The sequence below is a fragment of the Pan paniscus genome, chromosome 5 (genome assembly GCF_029289425.2).
Source record: "Pan paniscus chromosome 5, NHGRI_mPanPan1-v2.0_pri, whole genome shotgun sequence".
NCBI lineage: Eukaryota > Metazoa > Chordata > Mammalia > Primates > Hominidae > Pan > Pan paniscus.
The window spans coordinates 99,639,890-99,665,579 of record NC_073254.2 but is presented as its reverse complement, the minus strand read 5'-3'; the positions used below and the strand labels follow the sequence as shown (position 1 = coordinate 99,665,579).

Below are 25,690 nucleotides of genomic sequence, written 5' to 3'. Positions count from 1 at the left end.
ATATTCTGTCTCTTTGATCTGTCTAAGTGACAGTGGGGTGTTAAAGTCTCCCATTATTATTGTGTGGGAGTCTAAGTCTCTTTCTAGGTCTCTAAGGACTTGCTTTATGAATCTGGGTGCTCCTGTATCGGCTGCATATATATCTAGGATAGTTAGCTCTTCTTGCAGAATTGATCCCTTTACCATTATGTAATGGCCTTCTTTGTCTCTTTTGGTCTTTGTTGGTTTAAAGTCTGTTTTATCAGAGACTAGGATTGCAACCCTTACCTTTTTCTGCTTTCCATTTGCTTGACAGATCTTCCTCCATCCCTTTATTTTGAGCTTATGTGTGTCTCTGCACGTGAGATGGGTCTCCTGAATACAGCAAACTGATGGGTCTTGACTCTATCCAATTTGTCAGTCTGTGTCTTTTAACTGGGGCATTTAGCCCATTTACATTTAAGGTTAATATTTTTGTGTGAATTTGATCCCGTCATTATGATGTTCGCTGGTGATTTTGCCCATTAATTATTGCAGTTTCTTCATAGCATCGATGGTCTTTACAATTTGGCATGTTTTTGCAGTGGCTGGTACTGGTTGTTCCTTTCCATGTTTAGTGCTTCCTTTGGGAGCTCTTGTAAGGCCGGCCTGGTGGTGACAAAATCTCTCAGCATTTGCTTGTCTGTAAAGGATTTTATTTCTCCTTCACTTATGAAGCTTAGTTTGGCTGGATATGAAATTCTGGGTTGAAAATTCTTTTCTTTAAGAATGTTGAATATTGGCCCCCACTCTCTTCTGGGTTGTGGGGTTTCTGCTGAGAAATCCACTGCTAGTCTGATGGGCTTCCCTTTGTGGGTAACTCAACCTTTGTCTCTGGGTGCCCTTAACACTTTTTCCTTCATTTCAACCTTGGTGAATCTGACAATTATGCATCTTGGAGTTGCTCTTCTCAAGGAGTATCTTTGTGGTGTTCTCTGTATTTCCTGAATTTTAATGTTGGCCTGCCTTGCCAGGTTGGGGAAGTTCTCCTGGATAATATCCTGCAGTGTGTTTTCCAACTTGGTTCCATTCTCCCCATCACTTTCAGGTACACCAAACAAATATAGATTTGGTCTTTTCACATAGTCCCATATTTCTTGGAGGCTTTGTTTCTTTTTACTCTTTTTTCTCTAACCTTGTCTTCTCACTTTAATTTCATTAATTTGATCTTCCATCACTGATACCCTTTCTTCTACTTGATCGAATCAGCTATTGAAGCTTGTGCATGCATCATGTAGTTCTCATACCATGGTTTTCAGCTCCATCAGGTCATTTAAGGTCTTCTCTACACTGTTTATTCTAGTTAGCTATTCATCTAATCTTTTTTCAAGGTTTTTATCTTCCTTTCAATGGGTTTGCACATCCTCCTTTAGCTCGGAGAAGTTTGTTATTACTGAATTTCTGAAGTCTACTTCTGTCTACTTGTAAAAGTCAATCTCTGTCCAGCTTTGTTCTGTTGCTGGCGAGGAGCTGCAATCCTTTGTGGGAGAAGAGGCACTCTGATTTTTAGAATTTTCAGCTTTTCTGCTCTGGCTTCTCCCCATCTCTGTGGTTTTATCAACTTTTGGTATTTGATGTTGGTGACCTACAGATGGGGTGCTGGTGTAGATGGCCTTTTTGTTGATGTTGATGCTATTCTTTTCTGTTTGTTAGTTTTCCTTCTAACAGTCAGGTCCCTCAGCTGCAGATCTGTTGGGGTTTGCTGGAGGTCCACTCTGGATGCTGTTTTCCTGGGTATCACCAGCGAAGGCTGCAGAACAGCAAATTTTGCAGTACAGCAAATATTGCTGCCTCATCCTTCCTCTGGAAGCTTTGTCCCAGAGGGGCCTCCACCCATATGAGGTGTCTGTTGGCCCCTACTGGGAGGTGTCTCCCAGTTAGGCTACACGGTTGTCAGGGACCCACTTGAGGAGACAGTCTGTCCGTTCTCAGAGCTCAAACATCATGCTGAGAGAACATGCTGACTGCTCTCTTCAGAGCTGTCAGACAGGGACATTTAAGTCTGCAGAAGTTGTCTGCTGTCTTTTGTTCAGCTACGCCCTGCCCACAGAGGTGCAGTCTAGAGGCAGCAGGCCTTGTTGAGCTGTGGTGGGCTCTGCCCAGTTGGAGCTTCCTGGCTGCTTTGTTTACCTACTCAAGCCTCAGCAATGGCAGATGCCCCTCTCCCAGCCAGGCTGCTGCCTTGCAGATCGATCTCAGACTGCTGTGCTAGCAGTGTGCAAGGCTCCATGGGCCTGGGACCCACCGGTCCAGGCACAGGAGAGAATCACCTTGTCTGCCGGTTGCTAAGACCTTGGGAAAAGCATTGCATTTGGGCGGGAGTGCCCCATTTTCCCAGGTAGTCAGTCACAGCTTCCCTTGGCTAGGAAAGGGAAATCCCCCAACCCCTTGTGCTTCCCGGGTGAGATGATGCCCCGCCCTGCTTCGGCTCACCCTCAGTGGGCTACACCTACTGTCCAACCAGTCCCAGTGAGATGAACCAGGTACCTCAGTTGGAAATGCAGAAATCACCTGTCTTCTGCGTTGATCACACTGGGAGCTGCAGACTGGAGCTCTTCCTATTCAGCCATCTTCCCCTTACATCCTTTGTTTAGATTTTAATGTAGATATAGCAGCTTTACTTTCTTTGTCTTTATTCATTTTTAATTTTTAATGTCACTTTACCTTTCTAGTATGTTAAACTAGATCAGTGGAGGAAATGCTAACAATACTTTGATTTCCTTGGAAATTTTATTGATTAGTCTAAGGATAAATATCTAGAAAATTTACCTGAGCATAGTAAAGGGTTTAGTATATATGGCTATATATCTTAATATACATTTGCCAAGAGTTTAATACTAAGGTTTTAACCCTTTATACTTTAAATAGCTCATTGTGCCAAGAAAGGGAAGTGGAGGAAGAGGAGAAAAAAGGAGAAGAAGAACTTACACTACCTGATTTCAAGACTTACTATAAGGCTGCAGTAAACAACGCAGTGTGATATTGGCATAAGGCTAAACGTATAGATCACTGAAACAAAATAGAAAGTTCAGAAACATACATACACATATATGGTCAATTAATTCCAGGGCAATTCAATGGGACAAGATAGTTTTGTTTTGTTTTGTTTTTTCAACAAATGATGCCCGACAACTGACAAGTTATTTTTCAAAAAAGAGAGACAGAGAGAGGGAAGAGAACCTCCACTTTTACCTTGTACTATGCACAAAAAGTAACTCTAAAATGGATACTAAATTTATAAATGTAAAAGCTAAAACTACAAATCTTGTGAGAAAATGTACACTGAGACATGCAACACATGGATGATTCGCAAAAACGTTATGCTGAGCAAAATAAGCCAGATACCAGAGGGTACGTAAAGTTCATTTATAGGAAATTCTAGAAAAAACAATTCTGATCTATAGCGACTGAAAGGAGGAGCCAGGTTTGGGGTGGGGAATGCCTTAGAAGGGGCATCAAAGAAACATTTGGGGTTATGAAAATGTTATCGAGCTTAATTGTGGTGGTGGTTTCATGGGTTTATAAATTTTTTAAAACTTATCGACGTGTGCATTTTAAATGAATACATTTTACTGTATGTAAATTATACCCCAATAATGTTGATTTAACAACACTATAGAAAACTAGATTTAGAGTATAAGTGCAATACACAGATAAATATAAGATCTTAAAAACGGTCAAGAAAAAATAAACTATTGATTAGACCCAAAGCTGACTTTTCAACGCAACAAAAAAGGAGGACAATAAACTATCTTTAGAATGCTACGAGGAAATGACTGCTAACCAATGCTTGTATGGCTGATTTAAGATTACCGTACAAGAATAATGATGAAATGTAGACATTTTCAAATGAACAAAATCTAAGAGCCTTTACCACTAACAAATGATTGCTGAAGCACTTCTGAAGAAGGAAACTACAGGAAGAAGGAAAGTGAACACAGAGAAACAGTGAGATTCAAGAAGTATTTGTGTTCAAATATAGTCTTAAAATGTGCTTATGCCTAAACAAAGAGATGTCATAAAATGATATTATTTATAATATTGAATTCGGGAAGTTTTAATAAAAATATGTAATCACAAGGCAGGACAAAAATAGCTTGTATGATAGGGTTTGGAATTAAGATATTTTAAGGTCCTTGCATTGTTTAGGGAATAGGCTATCATAGTGATTAACTTTGGCTTTGCTAGTTACATAGCAATGTTTTAAAACAATAAAGGGTAATTACTAAAAGGGCAAAAATAGAATTTCTAACTTCCTTTGGAAAAAAAACTTATAAACATTTAATATATCCCAAAGAAAATTAAAAATAAACAAAGCAAATGCAAGACAGGGAGCAAAAAGGAAGATGCTAAAAACACAACCAAATATCAGTAATCACAACCAATGAAAATAGACTGACTCACCAGTTAAAGACTCAATTTGAGAATAGATAAAATATTTTTAAAAATTTAGCTATATGGGAATTTTCTGAAACAAAGGGTTGAGTAACATGAAAGTTTAAAATGGAAAAGGATATAACAAAGTGCAGCTGCTATATCTATATTAATATCTGAAAGAAATAACTTTAAGTAAAAAAAAAATATTTGAAGGGTTACTTGATCTATTATCCAAAGGATATGTTTGAGAGTGAGAAAGTCCACTCAATAATTTCTCAGGGGCACAAGCATAAACCAGGACTGTCCTTGGAAAATAATTATTATTGGGAATAAATAGCATCATTACATGACATGAGAAAGTACAATTCACAGGAAAATTTTAAAATTTTTAAATGAGTATAAACTTATCTTCTTAGCTTAAAAATTGACAAAATTACAAAAGATATTAATAAACTCACCAATATAGTATGGGAAATTTTAACTCAGCTCTCGTATAAACTGATGAATCAGTCAGACAAACATTAGTAAGACTATCCAGGATTTTAACAAACAAGAGATACCGGTCAAAGGACACAAAATTTCAGTTAGGTGGGAGGAATAAGTTCAAAAGTTCTACTATACAGCAAGGTGACTATAGTTTTTTTAAAAAAGAATTGAAAAAGCTTCATCTAAATGGACATTGTGGTTGATGAGAGATGGCTGTAGTTCTTTGTTATTCTTCCCATTGAGAGGTAGGTCTTCTTCCTTCCCCTTGACTGCTTAGATCAATCAAGTACAGTGGAATTGACATCATACTCCTTCAGGGACAAATCTGTAAGGACTGTCAGCTTTCATTTTGATTTTTGGTTGACCTGAGATGCCATGTAAGAAGTCCAACTACCCTGTGACCGCTATGCTATGAAAAAATCCAAGTTAGCCACCTAGAGGGGCTTGTGTGGAGAGAAGAGAGAGATGTCCAGCCAGCCCTTAGCTGTTCTAACCCCCAACCATCTGAGTCATCCCAGCTGGGCCCCAGACATCAAAGACCTGTATTTGCTGTTCTTTGAATAAATTCCTAATGCCAGAGTCATAAGACATACCACCAACAAATTGTTGTTACATCACTAAGTGATTTGTTATTGTAGTAAAATGTACATAACATTAAATTTACCATTTTAGCCATTTTTAAGTGTACATTTCAGTGGCATTAAGTAAACTCACATTGTTTTATAACAATCACCATCTATCTCCAGAACTTTTTCTTCTCCCCAAACTGAAGGACCACTAGATTTTAGAATAGTTTGTTACACAGAGAAGAAAACCAGAATATTTTACCCCAAAAATGTTTCCTTGACATAAAAATTATTTTTGAGCTGAAGGCAATTAAATAGCAACAAAGAGAGGAAAATCTCTATCCCCCGCTGTTCTGCCCAGACAGGATGTAAATTCTCCTTTACTGGAGATAACTTAGCAACTTGTTGATGAATTGATTTTCTGGAGAGAAGGCACCAGAGAATCTACAAACAAACCTCATTCCATTAGTTTCTCCCCATATATTCCCTTCCCACAGTTTCCCACCTGTGGAAGGCTAAAACCACTTTCCTTTGTCCTGTCATTTCTCCACAAATTTATTGTTCTTTGTTGAAGATGCTGTTAATAATTTAAGTCAGAGTTCTAAATAACTGCTTTGAATTACTTTTCAGGCAGGTTTCTCCCACATGATGTGCTCTGCAAGCATGAATAAACTTGTTTTTCTCCTCTTAATCTGCTTTTTGTTAGTGGTGTTCTAGCTAAGAACTAAAAGGGGCTCAGGAGAAAAATTATTTTTCCTACTCAACAACAGCAATAGCTGACCCAAACAGACACACAAAGAATCTTATACCTAGTAATTAGAGAATTCAAGAGGAAATACACAAATAAAACATACAAAGGGTGCAAATGAAGAATTGAAACTGTGTTATTTGCAAATAATTAATTTCCACAGAGAAAACCCAAAATAAACTAATGACAAATTGTTAAACATAGTAATACATTCAGCAAGTTTAAATGTATGAAAATCAATTGCATTCCTCTACATCAGCAATAGTTATACAATATAATTTTTAAAGTAACATTTAAAAACAAAAATAAGGTATCAAAAATTTACCAATAGTTGTGCAGACTTTAAGAAAAATTTATAAGCCTTTATTGATACTTTAAAAGAGACCTATTAATATATCATGTATGTGGATACAAATACTCGGAACATAAAGATATCAATTTTCCTTCAAATTCATCACAATTCCAGATTCCACCAAGTTTTTGTTTTGTTTTGTGGACCTTAACAAAGAAAGAGTCATTAGAATCCTTCCAATGAAATGAGAGAACATAGGGCAAAAATAACCAGGTCACTCTTGAAGAAAAACTACAAAGTGGGACCTCATCCTGATATTAAGACTTAATAATAAAAATATGATAATTACAATAGTGTGGTATTAGCAAAAGAATAGGGAAAAGAGAACAGTGGAAGGAACAACGAATCCAGAAACAGATCCAGGCCCGTATGGAAACTTGAGATTTAACATCAGTGGCATTGCAGATCAGTAGGGAAAGATAAACCATTTAATAAATACTGCTGAGAAGATGGGTATCTATACAGAGGGAAAAATAAAATTGGATTTCTACCTCACATGATGTACAAAATCTGCCTCAAGTAAAGACCAACATATACAAAGTAAAATCTTCAAACTTTTGGAATAAAGTATAGAAGAATATTTTTGTGCTTTCAGAGTTGGGAAAGATTTTGATATCAATAAATAGAAAATGAAACCTTTAAGGAAAAGATTATGAATCAATTAGACCACATTAACATTTAAAATGTCTGTGCATCTAAAGACACCGTTTTAAAAAGTGAGAGAAGACAAACCACTAACTAGAGAAGACATTTGCAATGCATATTGGCAACAAATATTTAGCATAGAGTATGTGTACATATATATAAAATGTCTACAAATCCCTACCAAAAAATCAAATAGCAATTAACATGAACACACATGAAAATGCTCAATCTCACTAGTAATAGAATAATTGTAAATAAAAATAGGCCGGGCGCAGTGGCTCACGCCTGTAATCCCAGCACTTTTGGAGGCCAAGGCGGGCGGATCACGAGGTCAGATTGAGACCATCCTGGCTAACACAGTGAAACCCCATCTCTACTGAAAATACAAAAAATTAGCTGGGCGTGGTGGTGGGCGCCTGTACTCCCAGCTCCTCGGGAGGCTGAGGCAGGAGAATGGGGTGAACCCGGCAAGCAGAGCTTGCAGTGAGCCAAGATCACGCCACTGCACTCCAGCCTGGGCGACAGAGCGATACTACGTCTCAAAATAAATAAATAAATAAAATAAAATAAAAATAGATGCCATTTTATATCCATAAAATTGGTAGAAATGTAATCTCATGATACCAAGAGTTGGAAAGAATTCGGAGCAGTGGGAAATTTAATATATTTGTGAGAGTGTAAATAAATTGATACTACTACTTTGAAGAGCATGCATTACATATTACGTGCACGAAGATATCATATGTGTATACAATGATATCATCAGGTACATTAATGAAATCTAAACATCTATCAACGTAATGAAGAAATAAATTGTAGTGTAATCATACAGCAGAAAAAATGAGTTAATACTAAATGCAATGTGGTATTCTGGATTGAACTCTGGAACAGAAAAAGGACACTAGTGGAAAAACTGGTGATATCCAAATAAAGTTTGTGGTTTAGGTAATTACAACATACCAATGTGAATTTCTTAGTATGGACAAATGTACCATTGTTGTGTAGGATGTTAACATTAGAAGAGGTTGGGGGAATGGTGTATGGAAGTTCTCTGTATTCTGCAACTTTTCTGAAAGTCTAAAATTATTCCAAAAAAAGAGTTTATTTTTTAAAAAATGAATAGAGCTTCTTAGATCATTATGGGTAAACCTCACAAACATAATGCTGAGAAAATAAGAAATTGCAGAACACATATATAGTATGTAACCAAGTATATAAATTTAGAAGTATTGATACATTATGTTTTATTTAATGATATATATGTATATAGTACAATTTTATACATATACTTAAATCATAAACACCAAATTAACTATGCCACGAAGGTAAAGGGACTTGGCTGTGATCAAAGGGTGTTACCAATAGATTTTAAATTTTTGCAGTGTTTAATTTCTTAGGTTGGGTGATGGATATGTTAATTAATTTGGCTGTGGTAATCATTTTACAGTGTGCATGTATATCCAATCATCATGTTGTACACCTTGAATATATACAATTTCTATTTGCCAATTATACCTCAATAAAGCTGGGAAAAAAACCTAGTAAGTCTGTCTAGGTTATTTGTCAGTGGTGACAAACAAAGCAAAGCAGAACAAAACAAAACCAGAGAAAAGTAATTTTGACTTCTTACAGGTTCTGTGTTTATAATCTAATAAAAGCAAGTCATCTTAAAAATAATCCTGATTATTTCTTTTACAATGTAAGATGGTTTTACTATATGTAAATAGATAAACAAGTGGCAATGTCCTTATAAGGAGAAAGGAGAGACGTTCATTCAGGAGAATGTGCTAAGGTTAGGGACAGTTCTCTACCATACACACTGCCTTGTAGAAACTCCATCAGAGACAGAATACCAGCATTAATGCGCTTTCATTGTTGATTACAGAACAAAGCTCTTTTAAGGTTTATTCTTAACTAACAAAGCATCTATTTTTATATCCAGCTGTTTCCTATGCTGGAGAAACAACAATAACAACAAACAGGTTAGTTCTATAAAATGCAATTATTCCTTATGTAATTTTTGGAGGGCTTTGATGTATTTTCAATTTGTTCTTCCATTTGTTGCCACCAGTACTGAGGCTCCACCTAGGGCCCTTTTCTATAATTACATTCATATTCGTTAAAGCTAATCTCCTTTATGATAGCAATATGTAAAGCAGTTATGCAAATAAAACAGGTGCTTGAGTCTTTGTTTTTTTCCCTGAATCTAATATATAAAAATTAGATTTGCTCACTCCCAGGAACTGACCCACTGCTAAGGCAGTGAACCACCATGGGTTCTTGCCAGGCAAGGAGGTGGTTAACATCTTATCTCTAGCCTTGGAACATTGCCTTCAGGAATGCAGCCAGGTTACTTTTGAAACAGGTGGTCCCAGTTCTGGCAGGGGTGGTAAAGTGGAGAAACAATTACCTTCTTGTGAATCACAAGGAACTGCCAGCTAGGACAGATAGAGGAGGCTTAAATCAGATGGAGGCAGAGAAAGATCACCGGGCAGACCTAAAGAATTTGCTTTAGAAGTTACAACATGACATTTACAATTGTGGTTGTCTTCTTTACCTTTTATATTTCTGTGAGTTGAGTTTTCAGTATTTTACTCCTAGTCCAATGTGCAATTTGTTTTTTGATTCCCTATCTTTCCAGCAGTGAGTAATGCAAAATGATTTGAACTAGCACTCCAGAGTGTTTTGACTCACACCTGCCATCTGCCTGCTTAGTCACTGTGCAACCATCCTTGCCCTAGATGATGATTTTTATTTGATATAAGAATTGGCAGGCAACAGTTGTTGTGTTAGGAGATTTCTGGATTCCCAGTTTTCTTTATTCTTGTAATGATAGCAGCATGGCACATTAATGTTTCAGATATTCACTTGGCTTTTCCTTGTAACCACCATATGTTCCTAAAGATATTTAGTGTGGGGAGAGTTGTGAAAAAGGAAGGGGAAATGGATTATTTTTAATGTTATTTAAAAATTGTAGACATGAAAACCATTGCTACTCAGCACAAAGCAAAGTAGAAATCTCTCAATTTATCCGTAATCTCAGCCCTCAATTTCAGCAAAACTATCCTGACTTTCTGCGTGTTCCCATTGACAGTCTTACTCTATACAGTTTGAGTGTAAATTCTCTACAAAGGAAGATACAGGTATAAAGACAGAATTCCCTTTACAGACAGTAATTGGAACCAAGCAGACACTGTGATTAAAGAGACTACTGTAGGTATGCATTCGGACAAGTTAGGCAAAGAAACCCACTTTAGAATTAGGATACAAACCAGAAGAAGGTTATTTAGCTTAATACATATGTAAAGCAAAAATAAAATTCTAAGCACCCCCCTGACCCAAGGGCATTCCAAAGTTAACCTGAAAAAAGTTGTTGGCCTGAAAAAGTTCAGGCCAAGACAGGATGGGAACGTTGGACATGCCTCATTTTATCCTTCCGCCTTTGGAATTCAGGCAAAATTGACCAGCATTAACATTAACACAGAGACCTTAAGACTAACAAAACAGACTCTTAACATAACTGATAGCAGGCCCTGAAAGAAATCAAAGTATTTTACCCCAAAATATATTTCTTTGAAATGCCCTTGCAAAGCTGTCTCTTGGGAGAATCTCCTTCCCTTACCAGGTCTTTTTCCTGACCCAGGAGAGAATTAACTAAGAGTCTGGCACCTTTTTAAGTCTGATAAGAAACATTTACAATCTATTCTCTCTGAAGCCTGCTACCTGGATAAGAATAAGAACCTTGTTCTCCACAACTGCATATCTTAACCCAGACACTCCCTTCTATTCATTCCAGGTCTTTAGGTAATAACTCTTTCGACCAATTGCCAATCAGAAATTCTTTGAATTGACTTATGACCTTGAACTATCCACCCGAAGCTTCAATTTGTCCCACCTTTCTGGACAGAACCAATGTACATCGTACATCTTACAATGTACATCGTACATGTATTGATTGATGTCTTAAGTCTCCCTAAAATGCATAAAACCAAGCTGTAGCTGGACCACCTTGGGCACATGTTCTCAGAATCTCTTGGGCTGTGTCACAGGCCGTGCGTACTCATATTTGGCTTAGAATAAATCTCTTCCAATATTCTACAGTTTGACTCTTTCCATTGACACATATTATGCATAGCAACAAAAAAATTCATTTTTAATTATTTTATACATATTAAGAATATAAAATAAGTATGTACAATATAGATAAGAAAAATAAAATAAGCCTGCTTCTACCTACCACTGAACTTAAGAATGAAAACTCTTACCACAATAAAATTCTTACTACAAAAAATTAAAAAGTTAATTTAAAAAGAGTAAAAAACAAGAAAAGAATGAAGACTCTAACATATTTTTGAAGTCTCCTGTGTACCCACCTAGCATCACCACTCCTCTCAACTTACTCCCATCCTTGCTTCCTAGGTAATCATTATCTTGAGCTATGGGTTATCATTCCTCCAATTTTTTTTGTTGTAGTTATAAAAATGTATGTATTCCTGAATAATATGTTTGTTGGGTTTTGCATGTTTTTGAATTTCATATACATGAAACTGCAATCTATATGTTCTGTCACTTTCATTTTCATCAGCATTATGTCTGAGAGAGTCATTCACATGGACACATGAAGCTATAGTCTATTCATTTTCACTGCTATATTTTAAATATTTCATTGTATAAATATACCACAGTTTATTTCTCCAGTCTCCTGTCAATGGTCCTTTATGTTGGTTCCAATTTTTTACTGTTAAAAACAGTGCTGCAATAAATATTTTAGTACCTGTGTCCTTTTGCACATATGTGAGAGTTTCTATAGTCTGGGGTGTATACCTACATGTGGAATTGCTGGGTGTTAGGTGTGTGCATCTTCAGGTTTACTAAATATAATCAAATTATTCTAAAAGGGGGTTGGACCATTTAACCCCTCATTAGCAGTATTAGCAGTTCCTGTTGTCCCTAACCTTCACAAGCAAGCTGATTTGTCAGCTTTAAAATTTTTGCCAATGTTTTGGGTACAAAATGATATTTCAGCTTTTTTCTGAGTATGAATGAGGTTGGAGATCTTTTTATGTTACTAGTCATTGGTTTTTCCTCTTCTGTGAAATGGATATCCATAGTCGCTGCCCATTTCCTATTGGTTTCTGTGTCTTTACTGGAGTTATAAAAATATAGAGAATACTAATATTTTATTCTAATTAACATGTGTTAGAAAAGTGTTCTCCTAGTCTATGGCTTGTCTTTTGTCTTTTCACATTTTTATGGTGTCTTTCAATAAACAGAAGTTTTAATTTTGATAGTTGTATTTATCTCTTTTACTTTGCAGATTCTGCCTCTTTTTTGTTTTAAATCTTTTTGTAACATACAGTTACAAAAAAAAATCTATTTTCTTCAGGAAGTTTTAAAAAGTATAAATAAATTCCTGCCAGAAATTTATTTTTTGGTTATGACATGGGTCCTTGTGGAAAATGAATTTTCCAGGCACTGTTTATTAAATTGTCCGTTTCTTCTACACCTCTCTAAAACTGCAGCCCAGTCTTCTTTCACATATGTAAAGGCCTGTCTCTGAGGTTCCTGCTTTTGTTTCATTGGTATATTTACCTATCCTGTACCAGTAACACACTAGTGAAACTTTAAATAATACTGGAAATATTACTGGCAAATTCTACTTCTATATGTACATTTCTTCTTCAATAGTGTATTGGCTTTTTTCTTCCTAGATATTCTTGACCTTTTGCTTTTTTGAATAAATTTTAGAATTAGTTTATCAGATTCCACAAAAATGATTTAATAAACTTTTTCTGAAGATTTAGTTTCATTCATTATAATTTTTCTATAACATAGACTGAATCTACACAAGTAAGAGGTAAGTAATTTTAAAGGAGTGTGGAGAGATTAAGGAATGAATTAACTCGGTGACATAAATCCTAAAAAATTTAATTAGTGAGATTTCATTTTGCTTAAAAAACATGAAACATTACAGCCTATAGGAAACCAGCCAAAATCAATGAATCTTAAATATTTTATCCCAGCTTCCCAGCTAGCTCATTTACAAATCATGCCTATCTTGGGAGAATTTAAGTTTCTAATAAAACTAGTGAACAAGTATTTATTCATAAGCAATTTGTTTCTTTCTTTTTTTTTTTTTTTTTAGAGACAGAGTCTTGCTCTGTCACCCAGGCTACAGTGCAGTGGCACAATCATAGCTCACTGCAGCCTTGAACTCCTGGGCTCAAGCAATCCTTCCACTTCAGCGTTTTGAGTAGCCACCATGCCCAGCTAGTTTTTAAATTTTTTGTAGAGATGGGGTCTCACTATGTTGATCAGGCGTCCCCAAAGTGCCTCCCAAAGTGCCACCACTGGTCCCATAAGTGATTTTTATGTACCCGGCCCTGTTCTAGATATTATGGAAAATATATAAATGGAGTAAAATATAATTTTGGTTTTCCAAAGATTTTATAATTTATCATGGAAACAACTGACAAACGATAAAATTCCAAACTTTGTAGTTCTGATTATGAGCTATTGTGGAGTAAGATATTATAATATTTTTGTTCTGGACCTATTTAGTTTGGGACAATAGAATAATATATATAACTGGAAGCATGAAGTGAGAACATACTTGAGATGTCAACTAAGTTTTTAAAAGCTAAAATCATAGTGGGGTCTCAGCCTGAGAACTTGAAGGCGGCCCTATTTGAATGGGGCATGTTTGAGTATAACTTGAGGTCCAGTAGGGACTGCTGCTCAATTAAGGAGGTTTAGTGTATGAATTTAAGTACCAATAATAAGCCAGGTATCATTCTTGAGAAGTCCATGCTCTCCTAGAATTCAGAATCTGGTAGGTACTGAGATACTCTTGGGAAATAACTATTCTAAGGGAGAAGAATGTTGAACACAGGTTCTGGGCTGAAAGAAGCAAGCTCTCAGCTTCATTCCTCCTCTACTTTCCACCCTCCTCTACCCTCCATCCTCCTCACCCCAAGACTAACCTTGGCATACCACTCATCTCAGTTAATACTAGAACTGTAGGAATGTGAAGGGAATAGGTAAGTTCTGTGAAGTAAGTTGCACCAGTCTGCATCTGGAAAGAAATGTAGCAGGAAAAAGCACCAGTAATAATCAGCTGGATAGAAGGAAATTAGTGGCTGCCTTGTGGCAGTTTAGAGGATTATTTCATGAGCATGAGTAAGATGCCCCATACAGACTTCCACAATTTGTTGGGGGAACTTTAGAGAGGAGAAGTAGAGAATTTTGGATTTCTCAAATATGCACTGTAACAGTGAATCTCCCTCAATTGGTGACAATACCATATCCCCAAAGGGTATTCGTAAATGTGTGTAGGCATTATTGTTTGCCACAATGATTGTGGGGTTATATAGGCATTCAATGTGTTGGGACTGGGATAATAAGCTAATGCAATGCTCAGAACAATCCCACACAAGGAATTACCTTTCTGCCTAAAATGATAATAAATAGCGTCTCTATTGAGAAAGTGTGTATTGTGATGATACCAAATAACAGGATAAACTATAAAGTTGTGCTCCAATTCTCTTTGTAATATTCAGATATTTGATAAATCACAAAACATCAACTCCATTTATTATTAATTTTTTAATAAAATATGGCAGTAAATAATAGTAAAAAAACATAGAATTTGCAAACTCAAAAAGCACAAACTAGTATTAAATATAAAATTTAAAAATTAAATAAAATGCAGTACCATTTTATATCCTTAAAATTTCTCCTGCCAGGAATAAAGGTCATTGAGGGAGCCTAGTTGTTATTGAATTCATGTTCTGAAAAGAAGGGAATTTTCTCTTTTCCAAATCCCAAGAGAATGGAGATTAATACTGAAATTCAGAGAATAAAGTATTTAAATTTATGTGACCTATGCTCTCTAATTCCAGAGAAAATAATCTTTAAATCACTCCAAGAGGAGCATTCTCTTTCTCTTGTGGAGGGGGAAAAAAAGAGCAATTATCTTAACTGAACGTATTCCTTCCTTCCTAAGTAGGTTTGATATTACAGCCTCCTGTTGTTGAAAATCCATTTCTTCCGTGTTCTTCTGCCAGGGGAAATTCCATTTCATTAATGTAAATGGGAATTTTCAGAATAAAAATAGAGAAAAAAGCTTATCCAGAAAAAGGGGAAAATACTGAGCCAGAAGCAGCAGGAGATGTACCAGGAGAATACTACGGGTCAGATATCAAAGAGAAAGTTCACCTTTAACAGCACAAACCATAATTTCCACCCTATTTTAATTGCAAAAATGGAATGCATATTGTAGCCCTTCATAAATAATGTATCATTTTATCAACCATCTTGAATGTTAAAAAGATTCAGACCTGTAAAACTCTTGTGTATTTTTTGAGAAGTTTTTAAAATGAAAATATAGTATATATTTTAAGTTAAATAACTTATAAATTGGAAGCCTCTCCTTGCTGAAATAATTTGGAAAAAAGGAAAGAGGGAAAGGTATTTTGGAAAGCATACTAACTTGGAAGCCAGATAGCTCAGGATCAAATCCTGGCTTTACCACTTGCTGTGTAACTGGGCAAATTTCTTAGCATTAATTTTCTAATGAAACATCATAGCAGAAGTAGTAAAAGACACAGAATTTGCAAACCCAAGGAAAAAAGCACAAATTGCTATTGAATTTTTAAAAATCTAAAAATAGAATAAAATACAGTGCAGTTTTACATTCTTAACATTTCCTCTGCCAGGCATAAAGTCATTGTCTTTTAAATTCTATTTACAAATGTAATCGTTCATTTTTCAGCTGATTTATTTTATTACACTACTTTCTGATATTCAGCTAGCAGGAAAGTTGGTACTGCCCAGAAGTTTTGTCTTTTTTTTTTTTTTCAGATACACAAGTCGTTAGATATATTTTTTGTTTTCCAAGATACCACAGGTGAGTTTTATTAATTGTTTCACTACTATTCAGTATGAGTTACCAGTTTTCCAGCTTGCCATAGCAATCTACTTACTTCTGTTCCAGTCTCCACTAATCGTTTGCTCAACATTTTTCCAGTCTTTGCTAACAGTTTTTTAATAATTATTCCAGTCTTTGCTGATAGCCTGATTGCACAGCTTTTCCAGCTTCAGCATCAGCTGCCTCGTCCTAAAGCCACTGTCATAGATTTTAGATATTTGTCGTGGCAAAACCCCATTTACACAAATTTTTTTATTAGTTAATTTTTGCTTGTATCACTCCAATATATAGTCCCTTAAAAGCATATTCATTGATTAGCTCACAATTCTGTAGACTGGCAATTTTGGTTGAACATGTGGATATTCTTTTTTTGGTCTCACCTAGACTCACTCATGCAGCTGCATTTTGCTTTCATCTGGGGTCTGATTTTTTATGAATGGCCTCACTCACATATTTGGTGGGTGGCTGAAGCTACAGGGGCAATTGGGCTGCATGTCTCCAACCTGTGGCAGACTAGCCTGGGCTACTTTACAGTTCCAAAACCAGCAAGAGAAAAGTTTCTATGTGTAGTCACTTTTCTAGTCTCTGCTTGTGTCACATTTCCTATTTTTTCATTGGTCAAACAAGTCACTTTACTAAGCCAAGAGTCAGTGAGGGAGGTGGCTGACGGATGGATGGTAGGGACTTAATATAGACCAAGCTAGGCGGGGCGAGGTGGCTCACTCCTGTAATCCCAGCACTTCAGGAGGCCGAGGCGGGGGGGTTAACGAGGTCAGGAGTTCCAGACCAGCCTGACCAACATGGTGAAACCCCATCTCTATTAAAAATACAAAAATGAGGCCGGGCACGGTGGCCCACGCCTGTAATCCCAGCACTTTGGGAGGCCGAGGCGGGTGGATCACGAGGTCAGGAGATCAAGACCATCCTGGCTAACACTGTGAAACCCCGTCTCTACTAAAAAAAAAAAAACAAAAACAACAACAAAAAAAAATTCCAAAAAATTAGCTGGGCATGGTGGCCGGCGCGTGAACTCGGGAGGCGGAGCTTGCAGTGAGCCCAGATGGCGCTACTGCACTCCAGCTTGGGCGACAGAGCGAGACTCTGTCTCAAAAAACAAGCAAACAAACAAACAAAAAATATAGACCAAGCCTGTCCAACCCACAGCCAGTAGGCTGCATGCAGCCCAGGATGGCTTTGAATGCAGCCCAGCACAAATTTGTAAACTTTCTTAAAACATTATGAGTTTTGCTAGTTTTGTTTTGTTTTGATTTTTGGTTTTTAAAAAAACTTATCAGCTATTGTTAGTGTTAGTGTATTTTATGTATGGTCCAAGACAATTCTTCTTCCAGTGTGGCCCAGAGAAGCCAAAAGATCAGACATCCCAGTACAGACAGTGTGAAAAGGACTTCTGCTATTATTTCTTCCTGAATTCCTGTGCTTGAAAGTATAAGTGAATGAGTAGGTATGTGGTCAGTGTGTGTGTTTCTATTGGAAAAGGAGGATGAAGCATAATAAAGATTATCTTTTAAGGAATGGTGGGAAACCAACATTGATCTGGTTACTTACTCTCATCTCTATGCCCCTAAACACTGAGATTTTTAAGTCTGAGAAGCTAAAGCAGTACATTTCCACCTAAAATATTCCAAATGACCTAGAAGTTAGTTAGGGACCAATTTGTTTAATAGTTACTAAACTAAGTGGATCTAAAGAGCACACTTATATATTAATATTTTTGTGATTATATTTTTAAACTGATGCTTTACAATACTCATAACTATCTTGTAATACAGGAAGTATCTTCTCCATTTCACAAATAAGGAAACTAAAATTATACATGTGTATACATATGTGTGTATGTGTGGTGTGTGTGTAATGGCTTCACCTTGCTTTTGAGAGTATTTCTACAGAACTACACAAATGTCTTACTCTGAGTTTGTGAGAAGGTACAGAAACTCTAGTAAACTTACTCTACTAGTTCTAATAAAAAAATAGATTGCTGTAGAGATAGGAAATACTACTACAGAAAGCAACTGCGGGAAGTAATCAGGCCTTGTAGACACTAGAGAGCTGTGGGCTAGCTTCTCCTTACTCTTGATCCTTTTCTGCAAGCCTCTTAGTTTCTCCTTCCCCATGCCTTCTAGTTCTACTTGTGTCTATGACTTGTCATAAAACTGACTCTGGCCTCTACTCAAAGTTCAGTACCCCAATTTAAACCATCTATGTCTTTTAGTTTACATTGTCTAGACAGACAGAACATGATTGGCTCAGCTTGAGTGAAGTTTCCATAGGTGATCCACTCAGATTAATGGAAGGGCAAGATCACCAAAGCACAAACATGACTGCCCAGTTCTATCCTGTCAGCAGAGGTGTGCAAAGGGCAATTTCATGGCAGCGTATGCGAGTGGAGAGGCAGTGGCAGTCATCTCAAATGCAACCATGAAACAGCCCTGAGAAGATATCTTGCTCGATCCAAGTCCAGTGTAGTAAACTCTTTATTTTAGTTTATTTAGATGCACGTTTGCTTTCAAGAGTACAGGGTGAATTTTAACAGGTAGCCCCAAGATGTTTGGAATTTTATACTTAGTAGTACTACTTTTTATTTGTATGGCATGTTCACAAACTATTCTGTAATTGAAAGAATTGTGATAGTCAATTGATGATGACAACCATATTTACAATATAGTACAACCATACATTGTTCTCTGTTTTCCCAACTCTAACACGTACACAAAATACACCTTCTCCCACCAAATGCTAGGCTATATACATATTGACGACATGTTGAAAATATTTGAGATATTATTAAAATATTAAAATGATTATTTAAATTAATTTTAGTATTATTAAAAGTATTAAATGTATTTTAAAATGTTTATTACTTATTATTAAAGAATGTATTGTTGGCCGGGAGTGGTGGCTCACGCCTGTAATCCCAGCACTTTGGGAGGCCGAGGTGGGCGGATCACCTGAGGTTGGGAGTTCGAGACCAGCCTGGCCAACATGGAGAAACCCTGTCTCTACTAAAAATACAAAATTAGCAGGGTGTGGTGGCGCATGCCTGTAATCCCAGCTACTTGGGAGGCTGAGGCAGGAGAATCCCTTGAATTCAGGGGGCGGAGGTTGTGGTGAGCTGAGATCACGCCATTGCACTCCAGCCTGGGCAACAAGAGCAAAACTCTGTCTCAAAAAAAAAAAAAAAAAAAAGAGTGTATTGTTAACATTAATTTTATTTCTTCCACTCTTCTTTTTAAACATGGCTACTAGAAAATGTTAAAGATATATGTGGCCTGCATTCAATTTCTATTGGACAGTGCTAGTTTAAGCCATTTTGAGTTGTACTTTCTGCTCCTTGCAATGAAAAAATACTAACACATATGCCATGTGAACTGAAATATTTTAAACATTTATTTCATCCAAAATTCCCATAAACTCAATAAATTAAATTTTTATGTCTGTTTCTTTTCCCATTTCACAAATATCGATGCCATAATCTTATAGGTCCTTCTAGTTGTTGTCTTTCTGGACAAGGTCTTGCTATATTGCCCAGTCTGTAGTGCAGTGGCTATTCACAGGCACGCTCATAATACATTACAACCTCCAACTCCTGAGCTCAAGGGATACTCCTGTTTCAGCTTCCTAGTACCTGGGACTACAGGCACACACCACCACACCTGACTCCTGCTAGTTATCTTTATTCAGTCTGATGCTACTATATGTTCAATAACTCTACTGTTACTAGGTTACTAATCCTTCTACTGTTGGTAGGTTAATAATCCTTCTAGCCTCATTTCAGTTATGCTAACCTTTATTTTTCCTTTTGATTTGTATTTGTCCCCTTTCACTAATCACAATGTCTAAACTGCTTCCTTTACTGAATTTACACTTTGTTTAGGTCATATTCGAAGATTACTTCTTATTATTAGGTTTCGGTCCCCTCAGTTTCCCAGAATGGTATATGCTCCCCACCCCCAACATTGATTCCCTTCCTGAACCACAGGCAAAACTGTTTCCTCTGAAATTCCTTCTTCTTCTTCTCTTCCTCTTCTCCTCCTCCTTCTCCTTCTCCTCCTCCTTCGTCTTCTTCTCTTGCACATTCTGTCTCCTATTCTTACCTTTTATTTAGAAACAATTTCAAATCCAAAAAATTTACAAGAATAAGAAGAGTACAAATAACACAATATACCCATTACTCAGATTCACCTATTGTTTACATTTTACTCCATTTGCTTTACATTTGTGTAGTATATATCTATTACACATAAATCTTTTTTCTGAACCATCTTAGAGGAAGTTGCATACATAATGTTCTTTTACCCCTAAATATCTCCATGTGTATTCTCTAAGAATAAAGGTGTTCTCTTACGTAACTAGAGCATGATTATCAACGTCAGTACATCTGTCATTGATGTAACACCTTTACTTTTCCTTCTAATTTTGTCAGTCTACTCAATCATGTCCTGTATAGCATTTTTATTTCCTCCAGTAAAGGATCTAGTCTAATACGAAGTATTGTATTTAATTGTCATGTCTCTTTAGTCTCTATTCTTGGAGGAACATTTCCATAGTCTTTCTTTGTCTTTTATAATATTGACATCTTTAATAGACCATTTCTCATTTGGGGTTTGTCTAATGTTTACTCATTATTAGATTTGGGTTATCCATGCCTGGCTGGAATGTTGCATGAGTGGTGTTGAGTCCTTTTCCAGTCATATTGCGAGACACACAATATCCACCTGTCTCACCAACCACCGTGCCCAGTTAATTACAAAAAAAATTTGCAGAGATGGATGGGGTCTCACCATGTTGCCCAGGCTGGTCTCGTACTCCTGGATTTAAGCAATCCATCCACCTCATCCTCCCAAAGTGCTGGGATTACAGGCATGAGACATTGTACCTGGTCTATCTGCAGGTCTTAAAGCATATTCTCACAGATTCCTTCATAGTCGTTAATGGAAAAAGTGGTAACTACACAGCAGAAAAATCAGAGAACACCTGGAATGAATGAGCCACTGCGCCGGCCTTTTCAATAATTTATACACATTACTATACTTATTTCAGTGCTCAAATTGTCCCAGATTTGACCAGTGGGAGTTCCCCTCAGCCTGGCTTCTGTGTCCTTGTGACATGTCCTCTTCTCTACCTCCACCGTCTCCTTCTTCTCCTCCTCCTGCTTCCTTTTAGTGCTGCTTACTTTCTGGCATATTCAAATGTTTCAGGTTCATTTTGTGCCTACTCTGCCCTAGCCCTAGAACCAGCCATTCTTCCTAGAAGCCCTGATTCCTTCTGTGGGGAATGGCATCAGAGACCCACATTTGAGCACTAGGTATGCTTGATGTTACTGGAATGTCTTCGCCCAGCTATTTTTTGTATTTTTTTTTTTTTATAGAGATGGGGTTTCGCCATGTTGCCCAGGCTTGTCTCCAACTCCTGGGCTGAAGCGATCTGCCCTCCTCGGCCTCCCAAACTGCTAGGATTACAAGCATGAGCCACCACACCGGGCCAATCTTTATTATTTCACAGAGAACTTGTGTAGAGTTTTTATTTGTTCTAAGTAAAATATATGACTATATATAGTTAGTGTATTCTGTTGTTTAAATGTCTTCAAATACATTGCCTCCTTTCAAAGCAGGATTTTAAAACCTTTTCTAAAAGGATGTTAAAAATTATATTTATATGATATATTTATATAACCATAGAAAACTGGGCTTGATGCCAGGATCTAGTGCTATCCAATGTATACAACATCCTAAGCAATCACCTATTTATTTTACAGTGGTTGCTGGACCTTCTGTGTATATATGACCTGTGCCCTAACTGTGCTGTCTCCAACAGTCCATCCATCTCTGGAGCCAAGCTGTCTATAGGAGTTTCAGTAGCAGGCTCTGCACACATCCTCTTAATCTGTTATTCATTCCCCATGGTTGTATCTTCTCCTTCCTTACATATATCACTTATTCAAGTGAAACTCATTTGACTGTCACAGCAAAACAATGTGCTAACGTATTTAAATTAGTTTTCTCTTTTAGGAGATTCTATTTATGATATTAATTTGTATGGTGAACATTTTCTTCCTTGATAGTTCCAAGAAAAACAATAGCTCAGTTAGATTTGAATGATCATAAGTCCTTGAATCAGTGAGGTTCAAAATAATAAACTGTAAAATACCTCATAGTCTGTCCATTCCAGACTGATTAGTTCCAAACTCCCTGCAATCAAGGAAACTTCTCCTGGGAGCATCTGGAAAAAGTTATGCCTCCCAAGTGAGACATAAAAATGAATAGCTATCCCATAAAATATTAAAATTTACTTAGAAAAAAGTCATTTTCTGGACATCTAATATTTGCTAGCTGAGGCAAGGTTATATCCTAACAAGCGTATTCACTACTAATTATAATGCACTTTCTTGTACTGCTCATTTAATCCAAATGTAAATATTCCAAACATAATTACCTTTGGAAGACTATTACATGATATTGGGATGGGAACATTCCTAGTGGAATAGCTCCAGTTTCTTCATTTCTCTATTAATAGCTCCCCACATTTTTTCCCCACATTGCTGATGTTTTTTAAAAACCTATACTGGATGCTTTTTGCTGCTCAATTAGTTTAAATTTTTTTATTTTACTAATAATTTGAAAAATTCAACATCTTCTTCATAGTCACAAATTAATTTTTCTTGTCATGAGCTACTCAAATTATCATGAATTAGACAAAGCAATTGCAGATAGGTATTAATATTAATAAAAATTAAAATGTGACCGACAATTATAATTCTGTATTTCCTTTTTCTAATAATTTTATGATCTATAAAAATTATAAAAATATAAATTGCAGAAACTCTTTAAATTTTGTTTAAAAGTAAAAAATTTTTATTTTTAAAAATCAATTTGTTGAAACCTATATAATACCATTGTACTTGGTCACCTTGTAGTCTACAGTTGTGCATATGGTGAGGGAAGAAATATAAATTGACGTTTTATCTTATATGTTTTTTCACGTAGGCAGAAAAGCATGAATGGTTATAAAAGTATATATATATATATATTGGATTTCCAGAAGTACTTTATTTTTTCTGAAATCACATGTTTGACTTTTTAAAAGTCAAATATGTTCAGAATAGACAAATCAGAACATAGATTTTAAGAAGTTTTAAAATTCCCATATTCCATTATCCAAAGACAGTTAATGTTTTTGCATATTTATTATACTTTAATATATGTTTCTTTTTAAAAGATGTCATATACTTATTTTCCCTCATTATTATAAATTTTACAAACGTTATTATTTTCCAAAATTAAACCATGTACCATAGCATATTTAACCACATTACTACTCAGGATATCTTCATTTTTATAAATAATTCTGTAAGAATTGTGTGCTTGTATATTACAGGTTTTGTTTTTAGGAAGATCCTTAAGGAGGAAAATTCTAAAAGTGGAACTACTGGGTTAAGGGTTACAGTGATTTTAAGACTTTTTTATGTATTAATAACAAAAAGCTTAAACCAATTTATACTCCCAAAGAGTATAAGAATTCCTGTTTTATTGCACAATTATCAGTATTCAGTATTTTTGTTCTTGAAATATGAAACAATTGGAGAAATAAAAGAGGGATCTGCTTTGATGTTGATAATTTTTTAAAGTTTTCTAATGACGTTAGACTTTCCTACTTTTGCTAACATAGTATAAATTCTCTTTGGGTAATTGTTCATAACTTTTGTTAATGTGTTTAGTGGAGACTTTGTATTTTTAATAATCAATTTATGTTATCGTTTTAGACTAATATTCTGTCACATGTAGTGCATCTGTTTTCCTCAGTTTCTTGTCTTTTAGATGTGCTTACATTTTTGTTATAGCAGAAATTGCAATTTTTAAGATCAAATTTGTCAACCTTTTTTGAGTGTAACATCTTTCACTACTTTAATTTTAGAATGTTTCCTTCTTGCAGAAATTTGATAAATATTTGCTTTTATCTTCCTTTTTATATTTTGAATTTTTATACTTCTTAAATTCACTTGCTATGTGTTTGATGAAATAGTATGAGGTACAGATTATAAACAAAGTTGCCTAAGCCCACGACATGTCCCAGAATCATTTAGTGAATAATTCTTTCTGTTTTCTTTGATTTGGGAAGTTTATTTTATCATATATTTTTTTTTATGTTGTACTATTTAAAAAAATTTCATAGCACTATATTATTTTAATATTTGGATATGGTACATCTTTCTTCATAATTATTAATTTTCATTTTAAAAACATAGTTTGGGCCGGGCGGGGTGGCTCACGCCTGTAATCCTAGCACTTTGGGACGCCAAGGCGGGCAGATCATGAGGTCAGGAGATCGAGACCATCCTGGCCAACATGGTGAAACCCCATCTCTACTAAAAATACAAAAATTAGCTGGGCATGGTGGTGCACGCCTGTAATCCCAGCTACTCGGAAGGTGAGGCAGGAGAATCGCTTGAACCCAGGAGGCGGAGGTTTCAGTGAGCCGAGATCATGCTACTGCACTCCAGCCTGGCGACAGAGCGAGACTCCACCTCAAAACAAAACAAACAGTTTGTCAGTTTATGCGTCCAAGTTTATGCATCCAAGTACAGTTTAAGATTTTTTTTTCCTTTTTGAGATGGAGTCTTGCTCTGTCACCTAGGCTGGAGTGCAGTACAACCATCTTGGCTTGCTGCAACCTCTACTTCCTGGATTCAAGCAATTTTCCTGCCTCAGCCTCCTGAGTAGCTGGAATTACAGGTGCCCAACACCACGCCCAGCTAATTTTTGAATTTTTAGTAGAGACGGGGTTTTGCTCTGTTGGCTAGGCTGGTCTTGAACTCGTGACCTCAGGTGATCCGCCTGCCTCAGCCTCCCAAAGTTCTGGGACTACAGGTGTGAACCATTGCATGTGGCCTTAAGATCATTTTTAAAAGTTTTAAAAAATGGTTTTTAAAATGCCAATTAGCCTATAAATCAGTTTGGGATGACTTAGCACCTTTAAATTATTCCGTTTTCCTTTCTAGGGATATGGTATAATTTTAGATTTTTTTCTTTATGTAGGTCACAAAATATGACTATTGTGAAGAAAATATCTTTTATTTTACATTATCTAGCTAGATATTGCCAGATATAAATAAGAATATCTGTAATAATAATATTTGTGCATATAATAATATTGCCAAGTATATAATGATAATATAATAATATCCACATTCATTGGCTGTGGGGTTTATTAAGAAATTATCTAGTTTAATTTTCAAAACTAACTGAGGAAGTAATCATTATATTTTCCATTTTACAAATAGGGGAACTAAAACCTAGGGACTTTAAGTAACTCGTACCAATTTTCAACTTCTAAGTGACAGACCCAGGTCTCTGACCCCTGACTTCAAAGTCTGTGCTCTTAAAGTTTGATCAAAAATGCAGTTTGGTATTGTACTCTTAACAATACTGAACTGCAATATGAAAGCTATTGAATTTTATATTTTTAACTTACATTCCAATTGACTGGATTTTAGGATTTAGAGGAAAGTACATTTGAATTACAAATTTCAAATCAGCATTCTTTACTCCCTATTG

The 25,690-nt window shown here is 36.0% G+C and overlaps 1 protein-coding gene across 5 annotated transcripts in view; it reads right to left on the bottom strand.

Annotated features, from left to right (window-relative positions):
* SH3BGRL2 (SH3 domain binding glutamate rich protein like 2) overlaps positions 1-25,690 on the bottom strand; it is a 166,014-nt gene that overhangs the window by 123,457 nt on the left and 16,867 nt on the right. The window lies entirely within an intron of this gene.